General features: G+C 47.9%; 1 protein-coding gene across 2 annotated transcripts in view; it reads left to right on the forward strand.

The window, feature by feature from the left end:
- Positions 1-19,064, forward strand: part of PHACTR3 (phosphatase and actin regulator 3) — a 210,133-nt gene that overhangs the window by 77,217 nt on the left and 113,852 nt on the right. The gene's annotated exons all lie outside the window — the stretch shown is intronic.

A 19,064-nucleotide genomic window follows, 5' to 3' on the forward strand; every position in this document is an offset into this window, starting at 1 on the left:
TGCTGTACTTATCCCCGTATTACAGATGAGGAGACTGAGCTCCAGAGACGGGACCGCACAGCCATCCACCGCCCACAAATGCTCGCCCCTTTTATGTGAAAATAAAAACCACCCAGAGGTGAACACTGTTGGCATCTTGCTCGAGCTCATTACAGCGTTTTTCCCTATTCATGTGTGTAAAGATTCCCTAAACAAAATTGGAATCATGCCACTTATGTTATATCCTCTGTGTGTGTGTGTTTTAAAAGATTTTATTTATTTATTCGAGAGAGAGAGAGAGAGAGAGACAGGCAGAGAGAGAAGCAGGCTCCACGCAGGGAGTCCGATGTGGGACTCGATCCCGGGACCCCAGGATCACACCCTGGGCCTGAGGCAGGCACCCAACCGCTGAGCCAACCCAGGGATCCCCTGTGTGTGTATGCTTTTTTTAAATTACGTTTTTAAAATTTTAATTCCAGTACAGTTAACATAGAGCGTTGTATTAGTTTCACTGTATGCTATGTTTTTTAACCCCACGTTATTTTGTGAACTTTTTCACATGAATATATTATTGATGGAGGATTTGGAGGGCAGACAGTTTTCATTTTACCTCTTTTTTTTTTTTTTCATTTTACCTCTTTAACTCAATGCCTATCTAGAGAACGAGGATTTAGCAGTATCTACCTCATGGAGAGTGTTTATTTTGCTCAGCTTCGGGGAAGCCTAAATGAGCTAATGCACTCAGCCCGGCCCCATCAACGTCAGCTCTACATTTCAGATGTGTCACATCTATTTGGGACTACGGTGGACCGTGTGCTAGGTTACAGGGACCCCCACCTTCCAAAAGCTGGCCTTAGGCCGCTTCACTTTCATGAAAGACCTGGTTAGTACCCATTTTTGCTAACCATTAACCAAAAGAAATCCAGAGAATATTTTCATAAACTCTTTCAGCGCAGGTTTGGCAGCGGGCTGTCAGAGGGGCAGCGCGCCCCGGGGTGCGAGGGTGGCGCCCCCAGCTCCTTCCTTGGGAACCACACGCAGCATCTCAACTTCCAGCTGCCAAGAGCCTGAACCGTGTCTGTGGGCATCTGTGCTTTATCTTGATTTATTTTGTGCATCTGTTGTCAAGATGTGTCCTCAGGTATCAGAAAAGCCCAAGAGAGGTTACTCTGGGGGCTGGGAATGCCAAAAATAATTTTTCCATATAAATGCATGGTGATTGCTTCTTCCCTTTATGTTATTTTGGCTTATGAAAGGTTTCATAGGAATGTTCTACTTTGAGATAGCAAGGGAAACCTGTATCTGGAGGGTCACATGTAGAGAGAAATGCTTTATATTCTCTGGTACTAGCACAAAATGAAATTAAATGGAGGTCAAAGCAGAGAGCACTTACAGATTCCCAAAGTGTTCAGGACGACGGTTGGCTGGCTATAAATTACACAAACGGTCCGACGATGTGTCTCTCTGACTGTAAACACGGCGTTGATTAGCAGCCGGTGGTGGACAGCCGGCTTCTCCAGGGCGTTCCCGAGAGCCTCTTCGGGGTGGCCACAACGGGAGTGGGCTTGGACTGATGGCCTGAGCTGCCTCCTTTGTACATGGGGGGGACCTGCCCATTTTTCCTGAGTGGCCAACCGTGCTGGAGTCTGCCTCGGGCAGGTGCGGTTCATTCCCCCACTGTGTTGGGATGCTGTCCACACCCAAGTGGAGTTTGTGTCTTCAGACGTGGGGCATTTGTATTCCAGCCCGCCTCGCCGAGAAGGCCAGAGCCACTTGGTGAATATTAAGGAGCTGCCCCTGCCCTGACTCGGCCGTGCCAGGCTCCCTGGGCAGCGGCCCACAGAGAATGCAAGCCAATGGCCTTGAAGAGGGGCCGGCCGGCATCGGGCCCCTTTGGGTTGACAGGACCCTGAGCAGCTTCTCAGGATGCCCAGGTCTGCTTTGGGGGCACTTAAAGGCCGGCAAACTTCCTCCCACCTCATTCTTGCTTTGCCTGAGTCAACACTGGGGCATTGGAAGGGGTCAGGCTTTCCTACTGGGTGCTCTCTGGCTGGACAAGTGGATGGACACCGAATCTATCAGCAGCAATCCAGAGATGAGTCTTGGAGTGGAACAGAGGGTGAGGGGCTTCATCCCGACGTCTGCAGAGAGGCGAGAGGGCTGGTAATAGTTCCCTGGCGATGTGATGGTGATCACCCATGAGCACCATTCACCAGTTCTCACCAGGGCCCCAGGGGAGCAGTATGGCCCCACTTAACCAGCTATGAAGCTGAGGCTCAGAGGGTTGAGGTGAGTCACCCCAGGTGTGGACAGGAGCCCAGGAGCCTTCCCTAGAGCCTTCCACAAAGGTGGTAGGCGTGTGCATGTCCCCCTGAACAGCTTCCTTACCTCCTTCTCAGCATGTGATGGCATCATATTTTACTGCTTGCTGCAGGAACAGTGGATCCAGATGCATCACAGGTTGGTGTCCTGACTTCACGGAAATAGGAAGAGGGTGCTTATTTTTCATGGTGGCCCAGACCTACTTCTCTATCCCTGCCTTTGCACACAGAGGCCCCTAACAGATATCAAGCAGTGGTTACCAGGACCACAGGAAACTTGGCTGTAGACTCACTGCCATTTCTTAGCTGTGGGACCATTGGCGAGTCATGCGCCCTTCCCCAGCCTCAGGTAGCAGTGATGGCTTAGTTACCCATGAGGACCGAGGAAATGGTTATTTATTGTGCACAGTGTTTTAGGCAGTGCACCAGCCAAGAAGGGAACAGAGAAGGTTAGAAGAAGGCAGGAGAAAAGAGAAGAGGTGGAACATTTTTCACCCAAGGGATTGACCGAACATTTTAAATCTTTGATAATGTCAGGTGTTGACAAAAATGTGGGGAAACAGCTCTGGTGCATTACAGGTATAGGTTGGGGCGGCTATTTTAGAATAGCAGTTTGGCAGAATCAAATGAAATTGGAAATGTGCATTCCCCTCCCCCACCCCCATATCTATTTCTAGGCAAGGAGACATGGAGCAAGGAGGCCATAGGGGAGCCCTACAGTGAGGGCATTATGGGTAATAATAAATAACTGAAAAAAAAAAAACCCCAAATAACCTTTCCCGTGAGGGGCCTGCTAGATCAGATCTGGTGTGTTCTTACCTGGGATGCCGGCCAGTAGTTAAAAAAAACGAACTAAATTTCTATGACAAAATCAAGGGGCAAGACAAAATGTACAGTGTGCTCTCATGTTTGTAAACCTACCCCCCACCCCAGTAGGCAATATCATACATATGTAGGTGTGGGTGGGAAGGGCGCTGGGAGAGAGAAGCAGAGAGTGTGTGTGAGCAAGCACGTGTGCAAGTGTGGACCAGAACTTGAGGTGCACAGACCACATCCCTGATGGCCGATCCTTCTGGGAGTGAAAGGAGCAAAGGAGCATTTCAGCTTTCCCCGGGCGGGTGCCTCACGGCGTGTATTATAAATCATCACGTACACACACCAAACAACAGCACTAACGACCGCCAGTTCTCTGTGTTGAATATATTATTGCCTGTGCCTTTAGTTATTATTTTTATTTTTTTGTTTATTTTTAAAGAGCCCAACGCAAGGCTTGAATTCATGACTCTGAGATCAAGACCTTAGTGGAGATCCAGAGTCAGATGCTTAATTGACGGAGCCACCCAGGCAACCACCCCTGTGCTTTAAAAAAATTTTTTTTTTATTATTATTCAGAGAAGTTAGAGAAATGATTTTAAAAGAGAGAGATTTATTTCAGGAGGAATATAGAGGGGAGGGCTGAAGAGTTATATTTTAAGTTCAAGGTTGATTTGTCTGTTTTGTGAGGTCATTTTCTCCTAGAGGATGTCTCCAGCAGGCGCTTATTAATTACTTACCGTGCAGTCCCCAGAACCGTCCGTGGTCCTAATTCTCTAACTACAAGGCACACAAATAAATCCTCTAATCGACTTCATCTGTGATAATATTTTTCTGTCTGGTAAGACCTCAAATCACCACGCTCTGGCCATGTAAGCCACAGAATGTTGAAAGCAGATCGGCAGGGCCCGGGATGTACGTTCAGAAACACGACTTGTTCTGGATACCCCAGTGTTCCTGCTGATCCAAAATTCCCAAGGCCAAAATAAGTCCAAAGGTCATGTCGGAGCTCCAAAAACATCAGCAGATTGCTCGAGTATTGACTGAAAGGGATGTCGCTTTTTATTTTTAATAAGCACAAGAGCAGGGAAATGTCACACCAAGTCAGGAAAGGACAAACATGCTACGCCATTAGCCGCTGTCTTTATCTGCCAACAGGCGTGGGGTGGGGGTGAGTTTGTGGGGAGACGGCCCCACGTCCTTATGTTAAGTCTTGGGCTGCGTCCAGTGTGGCGTCCTCTAGATTCAGGACCAAGAGCTGCAGGACACATGTCTTGAAGCAGCAGCTTCAAAACCAGAAGCCGCTGATTTCTGAGGAACTCACTGGCCCTCACACACCCCTGTGACCTGTGAAGCCCTGGCATTCCTATTTATGCTCTTAGTTTTCTTGACTCTGGTCTCCTGGGTGTATGACTCCTTTGAAATCCCCGTGGGCACTGGGTCTTATGCCTGAACTGGAAAATGGTTTTCTTTCTTTCTTGTTCCTCCTTACGTTTATTTAAAAAACATTTGAGTAGAAAATGCATGTGTGGTAAGAAGGAAATGAAGCATCAGGAGAAGGTGCACACTGTCATCATCACCATCACCACTAACACCGTTATCATCACCATCACCATCATCACCATTGTCACCATCACCTTTGTTACCATTGTCACCATCACCATCATCACCATCACCCCCACCATCACCACCATCACCACCATCATCATCATTACCATCACCATCATCGCTATCACCACCACCATCATCACCATCATCACCATCATCATCATCACCATTGTCACCATCACCTTTGTCACCATTGTCACCACCACCATCACCACCATCATCATCATCACCATCACCATCATCAGCATTGTCACCATCACCTTTGTCACCATTGTCACCACCACCATCATCACCATCACCACCATCATCACCACCACCACCACCACCATCACCACCATCACTACCATCACCACCATCACCACCACCATCATCACCACCATCACCATCATCACCACCACCACCACCACCATCTCCACCATCACCATCATCACCACCACCACCACCATCATCACTATCATCATCACCATCATGATCATCATCATCAGTTATTAGACAGGGAACCCCCCCGACTGTCACTGGCTGCCCAGTTCTGGCCTGTTCTTTGACTTCCTGAAGATAAACTTGTTGCACAGTACGTATGCCTACATGTGCGTGCATCCCTGCTTGTTTACACTTGTGACATCATTCTGTACAAGCCGTTTTGAACCTTTTATTACTTGGCAGTATTTCTCGTTGAGCATCCCGTCTCAGTCCATGCCAGTCTTGCTCGTTCTTTCTCTGTGCTGCTTGATGTTCTAAGGAGAACCCGTAGCAGAATGTTCTCCTCCAGAGCCCTGCCCACCAGGATACTGAAGCTGCTTCTAAATGCTCATCAATCAAATCAGCTCTAGAAAGAACACTCACCTGTGTACACGTCTTCATTCTGGGTTCAGGTTTATTTGTAGTGTGTGGTCTGGTGATTGTCACTGCTCAGCCCAGCAGTTTCATTTGGATAGACAGGAAAAATTGACCTGCAAAGATGGTATACCAATTTGCAACCACACAGAAATTGGTAGGGACTCTGTTTCTGGCCCCCCTCACCATGCCAGGTGGACTGAACATTCTAAAAGGTGTGGCAACAAGAAAAATGCTTACAAATAGAAGTTGTTTCTGGGTTAAATTCAAGCCACAGTTACAGCTGTGTGATGTCCTGCATTGGCCTCACGATCATGCAGTGGGCCAGGGGGCGGGGCTGGGGGTGGGCGTGTGCAAGAGGGGACCCTCCAGCATCGTGCTGTCGAAGTTGGGGTGATGGGTACGTGGCAGTCCATGGATCCCTTCCCTATGTTTCCCAGATGTTGCATGTCTTATATTTTTTCACAACAGAAAATTTTAAGCCTGGTGTGAAACCATGTCATCCTCTGACCCACACAATACAAACGTGGTTGATAAGCTACCATGAGTTTTTTTTTAAGATTTATTTATTTATTTATTTATTTATTTATTTATTTATTTATTTATTTAATTTATTTATTTATGATAGACATAGAGAGAGAGAGAGAGGCAGAGACACAGGAGGAGGGAGAAGCAGGTTCCATGCACTGGGAGCCCGATGCGCGACTCAATCCTGGGACTCCAGGATCGCGCCCTGGGCCAAAGGCAGGCGCTAAACCGCTGAGCCACCCAGGGATCCCAGCTATCATGAGTTTTTAGGTTTTCTGCCTGTGTTTAGTAAAAGCTCGCCATGTACCAGGCATCAGGCTCAGTGCTGTGCTCGGTCATCTCCCTTGCCCCTCCGGGTCTGGGCAGTGAGAGTTTTATTTTGGTTTTACAGATGAGAAACAGAGGCTCTGAGACACTAAGTAGTAGCTGAACCGGGAAACCAGGTGTCTAATGAAGCGACACCCTGCTCCAACTGGCTGTCCTGTGGCTGGCGGCTGCCCCTGGATGCCACCTGCCCGCCAGGCTCTGGGGGCACCAGTCACTCTGAGGGTCTAGTTCATAGGTAGGGCCCAGGAGGATGGGAAGGACCAGGACAGATACAGGTGGATCATAGGACTGTTGCAACGGCAACTCTCCTTTTTATAATAGATTTTATTGTTTAGAGCGGTTTTAGGGTTAGAGAAAAATTGTACAGAAAGCAGAGTTTCCATATACTTTCTCTCCCCCACATTTCTCCTGTGATCGACACCTTGCAGTAGTGTGACAACTTTTGTTACAAGCGATGGGCCGATCCTGATACATTAACAGAAGTCCGCAGTGGACGTTGGGGCTCACCCTTGGTGTTGGGCGTTCTGTGGGTTTTGACAAGTGTGTAAGGTCACATATCCACCCTCACAGCATCGGACAGAGTAGCTTCGGGGCCCTGAACATGCCCTGGGCTTCGCCTGCCCCTCGCTTCCTCCCCCAGGCCCCTGCCGTGTCACCTTTAGTAGGAAGGGACCTCACAGTGTGCGCACCGCTCAGGCTGGCTTCTGACGCCGTGTCTCCTCCTTGCCCCTCCGTGTCTTGATAGCCCATTTCTTTTTATCCTTCAATATTCCATTGTCTGGAGATGCCACAGTTTGTTGGTTTCCCGCTGAGGGGCCTCTTGGTCGCTCCCTATTATTGGCACAGTCTTTTTTAAAAAATATTTTCATATGCAACTGATGAATCACTAAATTTACCTCTGAAACTAATGTATTAGATTTTGCCTGTGAATCCCACTGCATCTAGAACACCACGCAGGTGCTCCCCGGGGACCAGAGGCCCCCCCGCCCTCGCTGCCCTGTCCGGCCTCATCCCCTACTGTGTCCCCTCCCTTCACTCCAAGCCTGCCAGCCGTCCAGTGCCACACGGAGTCCTGCACCAGCACCTCACACTTCTTCCCTCTGTCCTGAAGGCTCTCATGCCAGTCATCTCCCTGGCTGGGCCCACGCAGCTCACATGACACCTCCTCTGAGAAGCCCTCCCTGACCACTTCTGAAAAGAATCGACCCTGCCCCGGAATTCCTCACGGGCTCCTGTTTTGATTTCCTCTGTGACGCTTTTCACTCCCTGAAATGGTCCCATCTGTGTGCTCGTCTGTTCCCTGCGTCCCCGCAGGAGGGAGGGCCCCACTCGTCCCCCATCTGGCTCACCCCTGGCCCCATATCCCAGCCCTAGAGTGGTGCCTGGGCCACAGGGCAGAGGCTGGAAGGATATCTGTGGGTTGGGCTGAATGACGGTGATCGGTGATGGCCCGATGGTCATCATCGATGGTCGCCTCACGTCTACACTGGCCACGTTCTTCCAATGAGGAGGCTGCGGGCAGGTCCGACTTCAGGGGTGTGGGCTGCGTCTCGGGGACCATGACAAGTTTTCATGCAGCTCCTCCGGCGTTTGGCCCACATCCCCTCCCTGCAGAACAGAAGGGATGAGTCCACGGTGCCGTACATTCTACACGGACACGTTTGCAAGACTCCATGTCAAAGTGATCCTTCTTAGAGTGAGGCTTCTCTCCCCTTCCCTTCCCTTCCCTTCCCCTTCCCCTTCCCCTTCCCCTTCCCCTTCCCCTTCCCCTTCGCCTTCGCCTTCGCCTTCGCCTTCGCCTTCGCCTTCGCCTTCATTCTGCCCACCTCCAGCCCTGGTGGGCCGACAAGCGCCATACATACGTGTGTCCGATCGGGTCCTGAAGCTTTCGGACGGAATTTCCATTTTCTCGTCTGTACCTAGGAGCGTGAATGGCCTTTTTTGGGGGGATTATGTACAGTTGGGGAGGGTTTGAAGGTATTTTCGTGAGGCTGTTTAGTCATTGGGGATCACCTGTTCCTGACTCATGCATTTATTTTAAGCCGGAGTCTTCTGAAAGGTCATTTAGATTTTTCAAACACAGTAGGCACATCATTGTCTCCTATTCTTTCTCCTCACCCATTCTTGATTGTAGCAAAGGGAATTATGTTCAGAGAAAGGAGATTGAGATGATGCTCAGCCAGTCCTGGAAGAGCGTAGAGCTTTACACCCACTCTGGAGAGAGGCTTGCATCTTCTTAGAGGGGAAGGACGCTGTCCTCAGTAGGAAGTGGGGAGAATTTGACCCAAAGTCTTATTTCTAATTATGAGAATATGACACGGGCATGATGGAAGGAACATTTTCAGGTAAGCCTAAGAAAGAAAAGTATTACCTGAGTTCCACCAGGCATCATTAACATTTTGGTGTATATCCCGTGTGTGTGTGTGTGTGTGTGTGTGTGTAAGAGAGACAGATCTTACAGATCGGACCTTAAGTCCAACCAGACAGGCCCGTCATCTGTCTAGAATGTCCGTCTACCCCTGAGATGCTCAAGGCCCATTACTGAATGGAATCAAGTTAAGTGTATGCGTGTCACATGTTTCAAAGCAAAATCTGGGTAGTTCTCCATGTTGAGTTTTGTATCCTGCTTGTTTTTCATCTAATACCAGTAATTGCTTATTTTTAAGATGCCTTTGAAAACACGACTTTGAATAGCAGGATGTCATTTCACTGAACGCGAGTCATGTTGGAAGCCCCTGCCCGCGGCCGTCTTCAGGGCCACCTTCACTCATTTCCTTGCAATCCATCTTCAGAAGTGAAATTCTTGGGTTGAAGGATCTGAACATGATTTATGGCTTTTATACGTTTTTGCTAAGTAACTCTCCGGAGAGGAGGAGCCGTGCGTCACTCTCAGCAGCAAAGCGTAAAGTGGCTCCTCGGGGTTTGGCCCAAGGTGGCTTCAGGTGTGCTCTCAGGGTGCAGGTGGATTCCTGTTGTGTGTGATAAAAATATTTGCTCCAGCGAGTAGCATTCTGCTGTGGGTGTGGTGTGTTTTTAACATCATGTTTTCCTGTCCAGAAGTTTTGAAAATTATTGGGTCAAATCTACTAGTGTTTTCCTTTATGGCTTTGTTAGTTGTTTTCATACCTAAGAGGCTCATTCCCACCCTCAGGTCAGAGGCATGGCTACTCATTATTTTCTTCTGGTTCTTTGCTAGATCCCTTTTCTATAAAGTTATCTAGTTAAACTTCAGTTCAGAGAAAATGCATTTTAGCATGAGGTCTGAGGTCCTGATCTTCCGAATTAGGTCAAAGACCCAGCCCCATCCTTTAAACTGTCCATTGATGCCACTGATTTGAAATGCACGTTTTATAATAAACCCACTTTTATTTATACTAAGTTCTCCTTCTGGACTTTAACTTTATTTTATTTCCCTGAATCTGTCCTTTTATTTTATTTTTTTTTGAATCTGTCCTTTTAATAAGTATAGTTATGTGTTTTAATATCCAGCCTCCCTCATTACATATTTGTATATGTTAATTGTAATTATATTAGTTAAAATATATTCAGTATATTTTTTAGTATGAGACCTACCTCATTATATTTTGGAGTTTTGCAGAATTCACATCTTTGCCAGAGTGAATCATCTCGTTCATGAATCTATGTCTTTCCACTCTTTGGGGACTTTTAAAAATCAGTGTAATTTAATCAGTTTAAATTTTGTTGCTTCTTCTCAAGGAGTTCAGCGGCGTCTTCTGAGTTTTGTGTTTGTGTGTTCAATGCTGTATATCGGTGGTTGCGAGTGGGATTGCTAGTTCCCTATTAAATTATCTGGGTGATGATGGCTGACTAATTAGGAAAAAAATACTGATTTGGATCTGTTCATTTTGTAACCAGTTACCTTAGAAACTCTGAGTATTTAAAATAGCTTTCCAGGTGGTTCGGCTCAGTCCTCCGAGCATAGATGTGATCCACCAGCCGCCCACAGGGCCAGCAGCAGCAGGAGTGTGTGCGTCCCGTGAGTGTCCGCGGCCGGCTCGGGATGCCTTTGTGCAGACGCAGCTCTGCCCTGTGGCTTCTGCTCTGTCTTCGGTGGAGAACGACCCTCTGGCCATTTTTAAATTCCCCTTTCCCTCCTGTAGGCAGTGATCCCAAAATAAATAAGTAAAGGCAAGTGCTTGATTGGTGAGTGGCCACACGGGCTGGACCCCAGCCTCCTAACAGCTGGGCCCATCCTGTGGCCCCCTCCTCCCTTTATACCTCATCTCTTGCTCTTCTCATTGCCAGGACAAGGACCCTCCTCCCCTTCCCCATCTTGCTCACCATGATGCATTCAGAACCAATTCCTTCAGGAAGCCTTCCTGGACCTTCCCACTAAGTCGGTCTCCCTGATCCCTGCTTCCATGAGGGGCACTTTCCTCTCTCTCCTGAGGAGGGTCCCTTGGGTTTTGTCTGCTCGTGAGGCCACTCTGCATATCTAGCTGCCAGGTGTCAGGGGAATAATGGGGTGCCATGAGAGAATTCAGGATGCCAACCAGGTCTGTCTGTTACCTGAATCTGGGCGCCCACCCAAGAGGCAGGCAGCTAGAAGTACCAGCCTGCAGCGGTTGGACACCCGCAGAGGACCGTACTCTTCACTTGGGAGTTCAGACTGTGTTTTGTGTCCCAGGAAATGGGAAGGATCCGTGTAATGCTGACAAGTCCCCTTGGAAGCTGAGTGAGATCTGGGACTTTCTTTTTTCTTTTTTTTTTTTTTTTTTTTTTTTTTTTTAAGATTTTACTTATTTATTTATTCATGAGAGACAGGGAGAGAGAGAGAGAGAGAGAGACAGAGAGAGGCAGAGACAGGCCGAGGGAGAAGCAGGCTCCATGCAGGGAGCCTGATGTAGGACTTGATCGCGGGACTCCAGGATCACGCCCTGAGCCAATGGCAGGCGCTAAATCGCTGAGCCACCCAGGGATCCCCAAGGTCTGGAACTTTTCATTAATGAATGAGGATGTGCACAGGGAGGTTCCAAAACCACAGCACATTTCCAGTTTGAACTCCTCCCGTGCCTCTCTGATCACGTACACAGCCTTTCTGAGGCTTTTTGCAAGCATGGGAGTAGTGACAAATGGCACTCTGACCCCACCCAGGTGGCTGGGCCCAGAGGATGCTCGTTCTCACCCCGCCCAGAGCAGAGACCAGGCGTTTCTGGCTTCCAGAAGTCAATGCTGCTAGGGCTCCTGCCTGGATCCCATTAGTGTTAATGGACATTACTTGTGGGCCTGGAAAGATAATTGAGCCATTTCTCCAAGAGCTGTTAATTGGGAAAAGAAGTGTTTGTTCTGCTTTGCTTGTTCCAGTCTTGTGACTTTGCTTAAAATGCGAACACGCACGGTCACACACATGCATGAAAGGCGAGGACAACCCAGGGCCCTTTGGTTTGAGAACCCAGGCCCGACCCACGGGAGGGGACCGTCCGCAGCCCGGCTCCCCGCGGCCCAGGCGCTAGGCTCGCTCACTGTGTCCAGTCAGCCTTCCCCGTGGGCTGAAAGCACCGCGATGCTCAGCTCCCCACGTGGCCCCTGTGGCCCTTTACCTCCGTGCTCCTCAGATCATCTTACTGCTCTCTTCCTGGGGAGAGTGTGGGATCTATTCGTGTTTGGTACCAGGGGCGGGCGGACCAGGTCTGACTTGGAATGGTGTCCGCGAGGAAGGCCCTGGGGGGTTCCTGAGCCAGACCAGCCAGGATGGTCTGGTGGCTGCGTCCAGGGCGCAGAGCTCGTGGGCGGGAATCCTCACCCTTAGGTCTGCTCTGCACCCGCCTGGTCTGGCTTCCTCCCCAGCAGGCTCTCCCCATGAGCTCCGAGAGCCCCAGGCACGTATTCTCAGAGTTCACAATCCTTCCTGGGAAGATGGATGTTACTCTCAGCAGTTTTGGAAAAAGTCCTGGGGCTGATTCTCATTGGCCGAGGCCTGTGACATGTCCATCCCGGAGCCAGTCACTGTGGCCAGTGAGATGGGACACACTGATTCGATTGCCCGGGCCTGGGACATGTGTCTGTGCTGCAGGAGGGGGTGCTGGGGGTGCAGAGGGTAGGAGACAGGGGCCCTCATCAGGACTAGCTCACGCGGCTCTGATACCTCGAACATCTGAGGGACTTGTGAGTGTATTCCTCTCTGATTCTCCATGTGGACTGTGGGCAGCAAAGGAACTCTGCTTATCCAAGTCCGCTGGGACCCAGCTCGACAGAGGCTGTACCTCAACAGGCATCTCCATGACCGTGGAGGCAGGAAACGTGGCCCGTAAAGCATCCATCCAGAGTGGCCCACATGGGGCCTATGGTTACATCACTTCCTGTCATCATCTGGTCAAACGACGGGGAGGAGGGAGGTGGGGGTATAGTTCTCTCCCAGGTGAGGCACTGAGCACCTGTCTACGGTCCCAGAGTCTACTATAGGCTGCGCCGCTGCTCCCCAAATACTCAGTTTCTACCCCTGCCCCAAGGGACATGCTCTCTGAGTCCCAGCCAGTCACTATAGCTCCTTGTCCAGGACACCTTTGGGGGATGGATCATGGTTTTATATCATGTTTCAATGTGGCTCTTTTTGGTTCAGAGACTTATGATAAGTTATCTGCCCCCTGCCCCTACACACACCTGAGATTTACTGTTGTCACAGGAGCAGGGTGCTTTTAAACACTCAGGAAGGGGGCAGAGGGGAGGTCCACACGGCTGCCGAACTTCAGATACAGGGACAGTCCCCTCCCCAGGGGAAGGGAAGTTCCTTGGCCAGACCCTATTTGGCCCTTGGGACAAGCTCCCAGGCCACCGTTCTTAACCACCCCCCTCCCCCAGCTCCACCCCTTATGATGCCCTCTTTTCTTATGTTCTTGGTTGGTTGTAAGAAGAGAAGACATTGGGAGCCAGGGAGCTCTCAAGAGGTGAGCAGCTTTCTCAGCCTGGAGGGTGGGGTCCAAGGATCATTTATGAGGCATATAGTAGCTGCTTTTGTCTCATCTGGTGAGAGTTTGGGCAAGGTAGGCCTCTCAAAGCTCATCTGTTGGGTTCGAGTTGGCCTCCTCTGCCAACAACCACACCGACAGTTCTGAGATGTACCCTCCCAGTGAGTCTGATTTGGGGTGCTCTGATGTCAAACTCCCATGAAAGAGCCATAACCATGGTCCCTTTGTTGAACAGTTTTGTCCATTGAAAGGACTTGCTAGACACCCCACAAATCCATTTGGGATTTTAATGAGGGGTGTGCCAGCAGACGGAGGCTAAACCAGCCTTTGTCACTCAGACCCCTCTTGTGTTTGTGTTTTAACGAAGCAGGGGGCTTTTCCCCATCTTGCAGACCTTTGAATTTCTGGACTCTCTTTCCAGTGCTGCTGGACCAGGTTACCTGGGTGGGCAGTTCCCCATATATATCGGTTGAGGTACATTGGCGTCATCCTGGGAGGGGCAATTGGGTGGCTTCTAATCTGAGAGTCAGCGTCTACTTGAGACTTAAAATTATCCTTAATGTGTCTTAATAAGCACGTGGATGTTTCATGCCTTGTGCCTCCCCTTTGTCGCCGATGCATTTAGAAGCCAGGGGAAATTCTAGGTGGATGAGGCAGTTGGCGCAGGTGGGACGTTTGTTTGTGGAGGTTGACTCAGCACTTCTGGGACTCCTGAGTCAGTGTCTCAGTACCTACATGATTCTCAACGTCTCTGAAGTACAGGTTATGGGGGACCCGTAGTCACTGGGACACGGTCTTTTATGGGGTCTTGTTGCCTATACTGTCTCGTCTGGGCCTTTGTGGAACCTGCTGAGCCCTGGTTTTCCCTGTTTGGGAGGAGAATCTGTGGGGTTTCATGTAAGGCACTGGTAAGCGGCAGGGTCTAGTTTGATGATCAAGTCTTTCTGGTTCAGTGGTATTTTTTCTATTTACTTTTCCAGATTGGTTTCTGGAAAGATTTCTTTAAGTCCTTCCTGGTTTGCCACTTGACTCAATAGATGTGTCCTAAAAGCACAGAGAATCCTGTTTGCTTGGGTATTGTGGACAAGAATGGCAAAGACAGAAGCAGCTCCATTTACTCACAGCGTTCTCCTGCTTTGGGTCCCAAGCCGGATGCTCTCAGGGTCTAAGTGGACCTCAGGAGGGATGAGTCGTGGTGTGGATCATGATTAGGACCTGACTTGTGGAGCTTGGTTTGTTCTTTGGGAGACAGGGGGAGGGTCAAGTCAGGGTCAAGGTACCACCTGCAGGGCATCACGGACAGAGGAACAGCCGGGTTTGTCGGCCATCCCTTCAGGCAGACACATCCTTTCAACTCCCCCTAGCCTCCAATTAGGCCTTTTAAAATTCTTTTTCAATTCTTGTGTGGCTCCTGGAAATACCTGGCCCCTTGCGATAGAGCCTTTGGCTCTGCCAGCTTCCACCAGTGACTTCCTTATTTCCAGTTCCATCTTCTTCATGCTCATCAGGCCTGGGCTCAGCATCTAGGTCCCTCCCGGGGCCTGTGTGCCCAGCCTTCCTCTCTTGACCTCTCACCATTACTTCCCCTCCGCCCCCAAACCAACATCGGTCCTCCCTGCAACCCGGCTTTCTTGTCACCTGAAAGCTCCTCCCCGACCTCACGGTCCACATCAAGTGCTACGCTTTCCAGAAGACTTTGCAGAGAACAAAGCTTGTCTGTGTCTGAGAGGGTTCCATGCTTCTTATAGAATATTTACAAATAAAAATGAAAATCACCTGCAGTCATATCACCCAGTTAATCACTGCAAATATTTGAATATATCCCAGTCATCCTCTTTAATACAGGTGCACACACAGAAAATATAATACTGATAACCACCCTGTAGATTTAATATTTTATTTATTTATTTAGGATAGTCACAGAGAGAGAGAGAGAGAGAGGCAGAGACACAGGCAGAGGGAGAAGCAGGCTCCATGCACCGGGAGCCTGACGTGGGATTCGATCCCAGGTCTCCAGGATCGCGCCCTGGGCCAAAGGCAGGCGCCAAACCGCTGCGCCACCCAGGGATTCCCCACCCTGTAGATTTAATTACATGTCTTGATATTAAATACAGCTATTGGACTATTTAGATTGTTTACATATGCATAAATCTTTGTCTACATCCCCGATTATTTCTCTAGAAATATAATCACGTCCAAGGTATATAAACTAGTATAAGCCTTTGACACATGCAGCCAAGGTGCTTCTCAGAAGGTGGCATTCATTTATACTCCCATCCGGATTGCATGCTGGTCTTTCCAAATCTTCGCAAACTCTGATGAGTTGACTTTTAAAAATTCAACTACCAATTTGGTAAAAATAGAAACATTATTTAATTTGCTTCTTTGGAGTAACTTGTACAACTGGATTTTCTTTTACATTTTCTTATTGTTTACTTTTCCTTTTTTCCAAAAGACTGCTTAAGTCTTCTGTACACTTTCCAAGGAGGTCTTTGTGTATTAAAGATTTTATCACCCTTTGTCATCTCTTGTGAATATATTCCAGAGTTCATTTGACTTTGTCTTATGTGGATTTTGACTGAAAAGTTTTAAAATTCTTAGGTAATTTGGATTATCTGTTCTCTTGGTCTTGATTGCTTATATTTCTTTTTAAGTTTAAATAGTTCATCTTAATTCTGAACCAGTTTCTTTTTTTTTTTTTTTCTAGATTTTCTACCCTTGTGCCTAATGAATTAAGCCAGAGTTGATCGTGGTCTAAGTACACAGTAACTGTCCCCCATGACCTTCCCCCAAACACCTGGGTAGGAGTTGGCCACATACTGCATTGCTGAGGAATGTGTGGCTTCCCGCTCTTTGGTGATGCTTCCCTTCCTGCCACTATGGAAGTGACCTAACTCAGGGCGGTCCAGGTGCCTGTGTCCTGGGATCTGAATTGGAATGCCTGTGCCTCTGCGATGCATTTCCAAGTCTGAGAAGTAACCCTTTTACCTTTTAGAGTTCCTTTTCTTCTTTTTAATATATATATTTTAAAGATTTTATTTATTTATTCATGAGAGACACACAGAGAGAGAGAGGGGCAGAGACACAGGCAGAGGGAGAAGCAGGCTCCAAGCGGGAGCCCGATGTGGGACTCGATCCCCGGTCTCCAGGATCACACCCTGGGCCGAAGGCAGGCGCTAAACCACTGAGTCACCCAGGGATCCCCTGGAGTTCCTTTTCATCTCTGGTCCCCTCTCAGGAGGACTTCCGTCTTCCAGGGGGTTCTGTGGGTTTGTGGCTGTGCCTCTGCTTTACCAGCTGACTGGCAGCTCCGCGACAACAGGGGCTGTGTCTTCACGCCTAGCACGGCCCGTCCCGGAGCTGGCCAAGTGGAGCGCCAGCATCCGTGTTTGTCATGTCACATATGCCGTTCCCTTCAGGTCATTTTCTGGTTTACGTGTATTTTTAGACAACCCGCAGTTCAGGAAGCAAATATATATGCCATTTTTATGAGGCTTTTGTCTCCAAACTGCAGCCCCAGCTCATTTACCTTCCAGCGCTGTTGGTAATGACCAGACATTTAGTACATTAGCGATGGCTTTTTACAGCCATCATTTATAGTTACTCTGGAAAAGAAGTTACTTTGATGTTTCAAACCAAAACGTTATTGTTTTAATTTTTGTATTTCCTTATTCCGATTTCAAACCAAAACATCACACTGGAATATAAAATGATGTTGAAACAGCCAGAAGGGAGGCCCTGGGTGAATAAGGGCGCTTCATTTTCTCATGTCAGGATCTGGGTTTGAATCCCTGTTTTTGAACCATGATGGAACTGGGGAAGCCAAACTACCTTGTAGGCTCTCCTGAGCCCTCTTTGGTCGTGTGCCATCTCGGGCATCTGTTCACATTCAGAGAGGTGAGCAGAGGCTCAGAAATTTTAATCATTCCTGTTTGTTTTGTTTTGTTTTGTTTTCATTTTAACACAAACACATTCCTGGGTGTGTCTGGTCTTTTTTTTTTTTTCACAGAATAGATGTTCAAGAGACAAATTTTGTTATTTTTAACTTGAAAAAGTTTTAGCAACATTTTATTGATCGGTAGCACTACATAAAATCCCAAAACTAAGTGCGCAGACCAGCTAAGTCATCGTGCGTCTGATATGTCATCAGATCAGGAAACCAAGCCGTCAGTAGCTCAGAAGACTCTGAGTTCCTCAGTCACGTCTCCCCAAGGAGAACCACTGTCATGACTTAGGCACAGATTAGTTTTTCTTGTTTTCCAGCATGACGCAGTTGAAACCATGTAATATGTACTGTTTTGTATTGGGCTTCTTATGGTGGATGTTAAGTTTCTGGGAATGCCCTCTGCTGTTGGAGGTGGCGCAAGTTCACTATCTCTTTGCTGGGTAGCATTCCATTGGGTCCCTATGCCCCAGCGTGTTCATCCTACTGTTGCTAACCTTTGCTTTTTTCCAGCATTTGGCTGCTATGAATGGTGCCTCTGGAAACATTCTTTACTCATTTTTGTTTATTGGTTGATTTCTTTTCCTTTTCCTTTTTTTTTTTTTTTTTTTTTGTGGTGATTTGCCATCGGATAGGCTCAGCATTAGCAGGTACCGTCACACAGACTTCGGATGTGGGTGAACCACCATCCACGCCACCATCCCTCTCCAGCAGTAGTGGGGGAGTTCTAGTTGCTCCGTAATTGGATACCACCCCTGACACCATCAACCGTATAAAACCTTGTAGCCATTGTAGCAGGTGCATGGAAATATTCAATTGTGACTTAATTGGCGCTTCCTTGAAAATTAGTAAGCTTGCACATCTTCATTTTCTTTTGGCTCTTTGCGGGTCTTCTTTTTGACATACCTTTAGGTTCTTGTTCATTAATTGAGTGTGGAAGACAGTGACAGTCTTTTTAAAAATAATTTCTAGAATTTTAATTAAGTATATTCTAGATTGAGTGTTTGAGTGGAGCGATAGATCTTGAATATTTTCCCTCAGTGTGACTTGACTTTTTATTCACCTAGTGGTACTTTTTGGTGAAAAGAAATATTTCATTTTAATGTTGGTTAATTTATCATTTTCATTTTTGTATCTTGTTTGAGGAATATTTCCTCATCCCCAAACCATGAAGATTTTCTTCTATGTTTTCTCTTAGAAACATTACTGTTTTTAATCTGTGATGTTTACAATCAGCACTTACTTTGGTTTGGTGTGAGGGAGGGATCAAGAGTCGATATTCCTGTATGAGTATCCCACTGGTTCAGCACCATTTTGGAGAGGCCCATCCTTTTCCACTGCACAGCTCTGTTCCCTTTCTCCTGAGTCACTCACCATATTTGTGTGGGTCTGTTTACACCCTTGGTCTCTTTGTCCTTGTACCAATAGCACATTGTAATTGTTATTATGGATTTATAATCAGGATATTCTGATAGTGTAAGTCCTACCACTTTATTTTTATTCTTCAAGATTGCCTCAGCCATTCTTGGTCTTGTATTTTCTGTATAAGATTATGAAAATTTGGGGGCTCCTGGGTAGCTTAGTTGGATAAGCATCCAACTCTTGATTTCAGCTCCGGTCATGATCTCAGGGTCATGGGATTGAGCCCCGAGTTGGAATCTGTGCTCATGGGGAATCTGCTGGAGAGTCTCTCTGCCCCTCTGTTTCCCCACCCCCCCCACCCGCCACTCTGTCTCTCAAATAAATAAATAAATCTTTTAAAAAATCATGAAATTTTTAGTGTAA

Source organism: Canis lupus, chromosome 24 (genome assembly GCF_003254725.2).
Source record: "Canis lupus dingo isolate Sandy chromosome 24, ASM325472v2, whole genome shotgun sequence".
Taxonomy (NCBI): Eukaryota; Metazoa; Chordata; class Mammalia; order Carnivora; family Canidae; genus Canis; species Canis lupus.